Raw genomic sequence first — 9,372 nt, 5'->3', positions numbered from 1 at the left:
TTAAGATGATTAACCGCCATAATATATGAAAATGAGTGTAATTATGTCTATTTGTTGAATCAATGAGGATAGTAGATGATACATTAATAGCGTAAAGGTTGAAATCACTTAGCGGAGGTATGGGGTCGTGGACGTTAAGCGAATAATTTAAAGACTCTTTTCGGGCTTTTACTCGATACATCAATATTAGATCGTTGAATATACCTATACAACGGATATACAAATATAAATCCGAAGAACTATAGATGTGACATTGCTTCGCCTTCAATGTCAACAGAGTGGTCATCGTCAATCGTCAGGACTGTTGTTGGGGACGAATCAACCCCTTCAACATCCACATCGGGGAATCCGACCAGGTCAGCACGAACCCGAAGTGTGGCGGTGATCATGTAGCCGCGCAGAACCAGGTGTTCGTTACCATCCTATGCCCGGCGATGCAGGGACGTTACGTGGGAATCCGTCTTCCCGGATCCGCACGGACGCTACAAGTGTGCGAGGTTCAAGTCTTTTGTGCTCCAGGTATGTCTCTGAAACATTCTTAAACGATGAGAGCTCCACGAGTACTATATACGGGTAGGACTTCGCTACATTCACTTTACATGATAGTGACATAATATCTACATTCAAGGGGAAGAACAACTGGGGCAATTAACAGACAATACGATAGACAAATTTTTAATTCAGTTTTCAATCAAATCTGAAGTGATTATTCAAAGTTGGTGTTGTACACATTAAGTCCATAATACTTGTCATCCACAACTGTGCTAAACCTGAAACAAGAATTTAATATATATTGCACGGTTCGTTTTTCTCTCTTGTGACAGGTCTAAGTTACGTCATGGATGGTCTGGTGCCCGGGACAGAATACACCGCAGTTTTGTACTCCAGCGTGAATATCAGCGGAGAGGTAGTCCTCAGCACAGGACTAAACGTCACTGTAGCAACCCGTAAGGATACATGTCACCTATGTTTCAACATTACAATGAGTGCCATTCAGATTGATATATATTCAAATGTGTGCTGTACGTAAGGTAAGCTCTTTTCACACTTCCGAGTACACATGTGCAGCGATAGGAACAGTGGGTAATATGTCAAAGGTGAAGGCCCCTGGGACATAAACAAAGCACGTCCGAACAATGTTATGCAAATTGAGACAATGGTCGAGAGGAAAACTATTTTAAAGTTAGGGGACCTTATCTTTATCATTTTACCCACAAAAGAAATAACGAGACAGACGGATGTCAACTTGAACAATTGCAAGTCCCTCTCACTTGAACAAGTCCCTCTCACTTGAACAAGTCCCTCTCACTTGAACAAGTCCCTCTCACTTGAACAAGTCCCTCTCACTTGAACAAGTCCCTCTCACTTAAACAAGTCCCTCTAACTTGAACAAGTCCCTCTCACTTGAACAAGTCCCTCTCACTTGAACAGGTCCCTCTCACTTGAACAAGTCCCTCTCACTTGAACAAGTCCCTCTCACTTGAACAAGTCCCTCTCACTTGAACAAGTCCCTCTCACTTGAACAAGTCCCTCTCCCTTGAACAAGTCCCTCTCACTTGAACAAGTCCCTCTCCCTTATTCTGGTTAAAATAGAGTAAAAGCTTTGTTTGTTCTAACCGCAGCGCCCGGGAAACCTCAAGGTCTGCAGATTATGTCCCAGAACCGAAGTCTACACGTCACATGGGCTGCTCCAAGTGGGACAGTCGCCATATATGGACTAACACTGACTACCGTGGCTGACGGAATGGAGGAAACAAGCACCAACACCACTTTGACATCCTTCACGTTCCAGTAAGTCTACCACCTTTTTTTAAATTTCCATTTCACGTCAGAAATTGTCTTTCAAAGCTTTGGCACATGGTACTGTTACGATGGATTAAAGCTACCGTCCAAATACTGTAAATGCAGAAATATTCGCGGTAGTTTTATGTTCGCGATTTTCGCGTTGCAGTAAGAGCCTATAGTGCATGGCACTACCGCAAACTTAAAACCACCGCGAAAAGTTCTTTTCCCGCTACCGCGAAATTAAATCCCGCGAAATTAAATGCAGTTACAGTATTACAAGCCATCCTGGGGGAGATGTTGTAACTATATTTCATAAGCAAGAACCTTACATCAATTTTTCTACAGTTGCAAGTTGAACCAGTACCATATCTTAGAAGTGATGTTTTGTGAATCGATGCACCTTTATCAAATCTGTTCATAACTGATAATACCTTTGCTATTTACAAATTTTGTCTTCTTGGAGTGGTGAAATCAATGTTTGAAACACATTTACCTTTTTGCTTCGTTAGGAACCTGGTTCCAGGGAGGCTGTACAACATTACCGTGTACAGTATCAGCCGTTTTGTGTTTAGTGAACCAGTTTCATCAACAGGCAGAGTGGGTGAGTAGAATTGTCGATATCGTTTTATTTGTAGACTTGTTGTTAGCGCTATCACTTACAAATCCTACCTTTTGATCGTGAGTTAATGGGGCGTAACGTCAGTGTGTTTGGCCCACAACCCAAAGGTCCCAGGATTGAATCAGCTCTATGCTTGTGCCTTTTGGAAAAGCATTTTACAAGATTTCCTCACTTCACTAAGAGGAAAAGAGTACCTATCTTCGGACAAGGCCGTCGTTAAATGGAGGTCCCCTGTTTGAGGCGAACCAAACATCGAACACGTTAAAGGATCCACCACACTTTTTTTTCGGAAAGAGTTTGGGTATTTCCTAGTGTGATTGGATCAAGCCTACCACAATGGTATCTGGGTTGACATTTTAAAAGGGATGATAGTCACATGTAGTGGTGGGTACCGGCACGGTGTCTTGAGTATTGCCCATATCACAAGTTTTAACAGATAATCAGGTCAAGGTTCAGGGCCGGACTTGGACTTCTGGACCGTACCTGTACCTGAAGTGTCTGTACCGGTACACACCCCTAGTCACATGTGATGTCTATCATTTCTATAACGTAACAGATTTCTATGAGTTTGTATACTGAGAATCCCACATCATTACAATGACTAGCTACAGACTTTTATGTCTTTGACTATGTCACGTTTTCTCACCACCAGTCCCTGCTGCCATGACCTCCGTCAATCCCTCGCATGTGACTTCATCGAAAATTCCTGTTAGCTGGATCGCCTCAGAAGGTCACGTGGACTCCTATAACATCACAGTGGTGCCGTTAAAGTCGGACTGTGGCGACAGCATCACTATCTCAGTTGGACAGAACAGAATATCGGTATGTTTTTTCTAGGAAATGAATTACTGATGTAATAATACATTTTAGAGTTGGTGAGCTAAGCCTGAGTTGTCCGTATACTCGCTCACATCATGTTTTGTATCAGTGCGGTTGAATGTTCTGCCTTTTCATTTCAAATTTATTAGGCATTGATTTTATTACATGGATGGCATCCTCTGGGAATCCCCAAACTAATGCCAGCATGCAAATGAAAAAAAGAAGAAGTTTGCCTTCATTATGAGATCTAGGTGGTTTGGAAGGTTGAACAAATTACCAAACTATAGATTCTTCCTTTTTTGTTTTCAAATCCTCATTTCCCTTGGAATTGACGTTGACATTTATATGCTTTCCTTTGATCTTTTAGCAATCTACAACATATACATGTTTAATCTACAACATATGCAATTTAAGTGCGCTTGTCTCTAATACATATATCGTCATCATGATGCATGGACGGTATGGTATGGTATATAAATAAAATGCATCATCTCTTTACAGGCGACAGTCACCGGGTTGGTTCCAGGATGCGCATTCAACGTTTCTATGGTTGCAATTGCCGGCAACATGGAGAGCGAACCCGTTTATGTTCTATACGTGATATATACAAGTGAGTTAGATTTGCGTACGCTAGTAGCGTGATGTGGATATCTCACCAGACTGTGACATCTTGACATCTCTGCAAGTGATCGCTGCATCCTAGATTCTAATTGTGTTACCCTTGGTTTTACAATGGGAATATAATGCAACACGTACTCAGTATGACTGATAGACAACAGAACACACAAAGCATTAAAAAATTATGTTTGCCGAGGAAATTTGTTGAACGCTCTGTCAAATCGCACTGCTGCAGCGAGGTCACCAACGTGTCACAGGTTCGGTGAGATATCCACTTAACCGAGAAATTAATCATCAACTCTTCAACACACCAATTTAAATGAAACGCCCGAAGTCTATGGTGCATTAGCTATCAGTTATGAAATTTGACGTTCTGTGAGCAGAATGAATCATGTTATGTTATGTTATGTTATGTCATGTCATGTCATGTCATGTCATGTCATGTCATGTCATGTCATGTTATGTTATAAAAAGATTAATGATGATCATGATCTCTATTTGAATGCACAAATGCAGCAGTGTCATTGTGTTACATGAGATACCAAAGGATAAGAGTACTATTACATGTAGTGTTACAAGTGAACAATTGGAAAAATACATTTGGAGCTATGCTATCACTATATCTCTTGCTTACATACCTCTTCCCTTTTCTTAAAACATGTGTATACGAACTCAAAGGGTTATTGTTGTACAGTGTACATGTTGTCGGTGGCTGTCTGTTATACATACAAATAGGCTGTCATCATACATACAAATAGGCTGTCATTGTACAAAGTACAAACTAATAGTTCGTCTTTGGTTAACATAACAATAAGTGTCATCATTGTAACCCTTAAAGGCTAAGTTTGATAAAATCTATGACACAGTGTTTACTAATTGCCAGTTACATTTATGAAGGATAGACATCCAGGTAAACAATATCCAAATACAATTATTCTCTACAACTGGATAATGAAAAAAACGTAGATTTACTTTCGGACGTTTCGAGTGACATCCATCACTCCCCTTCAGCGTTACTAGAATAAACTGGCAGTACAATTCAATTTAACGACAAAAATCATGTTTACTTGCTAGTTGATTGATTGATTGATTGATCTAAATTTAGTGTGTCTATATCGATGTTGTCCACAGAACCTTTGCCTCCTACAAATGTAATCATCCCCTACCGAGATGAGGATACAATCACGGTAGAGTGGGAGCATCCACCATCTGGCCATGTTCACCATTACGAAATAAAACACCTCCCGAATCACGGTGTACCATTCATCTGGAATCGACCTTATGATCAACAACGAACCGTCAGTGAATATTACATTACTACATGTGTTTACTTTATAAATCATGTAAACTAGAACTCAGTGATTTCGTACCCTCTTCATCAATTGTTTTAACCATGTAATTATGTAATTGATGCCCTGATTGAGGGATATGTATAGCTTATGATCAGTATGGCACATGAGTCACAAATAATCATTTTATTTGTGGTAAACAGAACAAGATTTAACTGAATTCTTCACTTTATGTCAACATAATAGACTTACACTCAAAATATTGTATGATGGCCATTTGATTTAATTTATTCTGTTGTATAAAGAGAACTGCAGCCAGGGCTGCCCAACTAGTTATTATTGAGCTTTAGCCCTTGCGCTTGTAACTGCACAATATATAATCCGATAACCGCAACAGTTACGTTGCGTTTACCGATACATAAAGTTTGTTTTACGTACTACATTATACAAACAACGCAAATCAAGGAATATCTTCAGATAAGGAGGTGATCTGTGTTTGATTACTAGCCTAACAAGTATATTTGTGAGACAAGTAGTATTACGATGGTATATGTATATATATATATATATATAAAGCAATGATAGCAATGGATGACTTTGATACTTACAATGAAAGCACATGTATATTATATTTCTACTGATCACTGTGTATTGTGGTTGTTCTCAACTTCGTCTAGGTCCAGTTCACAAGCCTGAACCACGGGACGACCTACAAGATCATCCTCCGTTCTATTCAATATGGGCTCGGTGCCGCAGTTAGCGTCACAACATCCACAAGTGAGATACTCATTGTACTTTAAACAATGGTGCCCTACCATCTATCAAATATGTTACGCGTGCAAGGTCAAAACGTTCTAGTCTAGTTTCTGTTACGTGCAAAGCTCCATTATATGATATAAGATACTATGTCTGAAATAGGAGAGCTCTCTCCCTTGTGATGTACATGTTTTACAGAATTCAGCTATAGGCTACTATGCTTAACAAATTAATAAATCATTCATTCATTAATGCCACATGGTTCGTGCTATAAGACAAACCCATGCTATCTATACAAATCAAATGCGATGGTGTCTTAAATTGTGTATAGGACACCAAGAGCCTAATGTTTCATGCAAAATCAAGTTTGTGAAATACAGTCAGCTCAACTGTGCCCTTTGGCAAATAGTACAAAAACATCTATTCCATCATTAGAAGAATATAGTTTTGTTTAAATGTCTAAAGTATACACAGACATAAAATTAAGGTTTAAAATCAAGAAATCAACTTTACCCGTAGTTAGCTAATGGTACTTTTGACAGTAATAGGGTCTTTTTATAAATATAATCAGAGCAATGGTAAATTTTAGTCAAATATGATTTTGTGATTATTTAATGTAGTTGTCATCTCCATTTTTTGTACATCATAGAAAATATCTACACATTGCCTATGGACAGTATTTCTTCCGCGACGGTGAAGGGTTTGTGCCATTGCAGATATACGGAAATGTTACTGTCGTTAAGGTGAGAAATATCGAACTTTATACTTTCTATACACCCACTCGATCAATACACATTTCGTAAACAAACAACCTAGGAGACATGTAGTAAAGTTGAGTTCATCTAGCTTTTGCTAAAATATCCTACGAATACATACATTAATGCAATTCTAATGATAGATTAATTTCAATTGATAGAATAATTCTTAAATCTGTGACTCTTGAAAACACGTAAGACACATACCTCCAAATGTTCGATGTCTGCTCAGTATAACTTGACATCGAAGATTGGGAGGTACGTGTTTTACGTGTATTCAAAAATCACTGAAGAATTATTCTAATTACCTTTGCCAGAATGGCTAGGGTTATGTTTGGGGCATGTTTGTGAGTCTGTGTGTCTGTGTGTGTGTGTGTGTCAACAGCATAACTCGAAAAGCCTTGGATAGATCCTGATGATATTTAGTAGATGGATAGGGGTAGGGAAAATGAAGGTCAAGTTCGATAATGGACCCCCTAGCGGCTTGCTAAGGTACTGCAGCGGAAACTCAATTTTTCATATCTCGTGTTCTGGACATGATTTTTGAGTGGTAGATAGCCCTTGGAAAAAAGAATAAGTGCTGTGAGTTTGGACCCCCTAGCGGCTTTTTTGGAACTGCCAGTTTCCTTTCAAACTTTGGACGAGTATAACTCAAGAATGTGTTGAAGGATCGTTATGATTTTTGGTATGTAGATAGAATGAGTGATGACATAATGGAATACTAATTATGCAAATCAACAGCTAATTTGCATAATCAATGAGGAAAGTTTAGAAATCCACTGCATCCCATGATAGTTCTTTCAAACTTGTCACATATGTAGCTGGGAAGGAGAGAAATGTCAATAGATATCGATTATGCAAATAATTACCTCATTTGCATAGTGAATGGGAATATATGAACATGTTGAAGGATCATCATGTTTTTTGGTATGTAGGTAGCGTAAGTGAAGACCTACATAATGAGATACCAATTATGTAAATCAACAGCTAATTTGCATAATTAATGAGGACATTTCATGAATCCACTTCATTCCATGATAGGACTTTAAAACTTGTCACATATGTAGCTGAGAAAGAGAGAAATGTCAATACATATTTATCATGTAAATGACGACCTCATTTGCATGATTAATGAGAAAATATTAACTTGTTGACGGATCGTCATGATTTTTGGCATGTAAATAGCCTAAGTGAGACTTATATAACAGCGAATTTGCATAATTGAAAATTTCATAAATCCACTGCATTCAAGTATAGTACTTTCAAAGTTGTTACATATGTAACTGAGAAAGAGGGAAGAGTCTAAGAGGTGTATTTAACCCTATTCAGACCGGGCTTTTTTGGTCATCCCTGGACGGGGGGGGGGGGCTTTTGAGGCCCTCCACTTCTAAGTCCTCTAACTCTTGAACGACGTGCCGTAGGGCCAAAAAATTTCCAGGACATAATATCGACATAATATCTGACGACGATTTGACGTTTGACGTTACGTTGACGTAGATGACGTAATTATGACGTCATCAATTTGATTATATTGGCCGGACCCATGAAAAAAGGGTATTCTCAGAAAACTTCAAGTTATACTACAAAAATGTAACAACAAGTGCAGATAACAGAATAATAATGTTTATTACAACTTGTATTGCCAATAGCAACACCGATGACGTCATAATGACGTCATAAATTGACGTCATGCACATCTAAGATACGAGTTAGACTCCGCCATATTATATCCACCAACTTGAATTTTTAAAAGTACTTTTTTTTGCAACAAAAAATCAGAAAGGGCAATGGAAATAGACTAAATTCATTCATTTAGATGGTTTTTGATGAAAAAATACCAGGTTGTTACAAATTTTAAGGGATAATTAGCTTGTTATTCGTGATCTGGCCATATGTCCGCCATCTTGGATTTTGGGCTGATGACGTCATCAAAGTAGCATAATTTATGCATATATAATTATGAAAGATATGGTAAATAATATAAGATTTTATTTATGTAACAAAATAGCAGTGATATAGCAAATAAATGTGAAAAATACATTGATAGAACCAAAAATAGTGATTTTTGGCAAAACTGCCTGTCAGCAAACGGTTGCCATGGCAACACGAAAAAATAGAAAATTTGTCAAACTTCGTAAAATTGTTGCCAACAATATTTTAGGAAAACTCACTAAATTTGGTGGCTTTAGCGTAAGGCGTTCTGGCGTTATAGGACATCGAAGTTGGCGCAGGCCTCAAAAGCCCCCCCCCCCCCGTCTGAATAGGGTTAAAGAGTTTGAAAGAGAATAAGTCAAGAAGGGATCAAAGGATCATCATGATTTTTTGTATGCTGATAGCTTAAGTAATGCTTGATACAATTGGATATCAATCAATTGTAACTTGGGATCTAATCAATGCCGAAATTTTATAAACCAACTCCAAGCATATAGTCATAAAATGAAATGAAATGAGTAACGCATTTGTCTACAGACATCATTCTACAGAACAAACCTGGTTTATTTGGCAAAGGTGTGTGTTTAGGGGGATAAGTCCCAATAGTTTAATTAGGCGTTGGAAGTAAAGTGTTAGCATTTCTTTTCTTTAAGAAATATTAATTCAACTTCTAGAATTCTCATACATGATTGATGAACCTCTTCAACGAAATTCATTTCAATGTTAAAATACATTTTTCGTCTTTCATATTAGTTTTAGCTTCTTAATGGCTCAATCAGAATGCACATGCTGATTTTAC

Source organism: Branchiostoma floridae, chromosome 12 (genome assembly GCF_000003815.2).
Source record: "Branchiostoma floridae strain S238N-H82 chromosome 12, Bfl_VNyyK, whole genome shotgun sequence".
Lineage (NCBI taxonomy): Eukaryota > Metazoa > Chordata > Leptocardii > Amphioxiformes > Branchiostomatidae > Branchiostoma > Branchiostoma floridae.
This window is presented reverse-complemented; position numbering follows the sequence as displayed.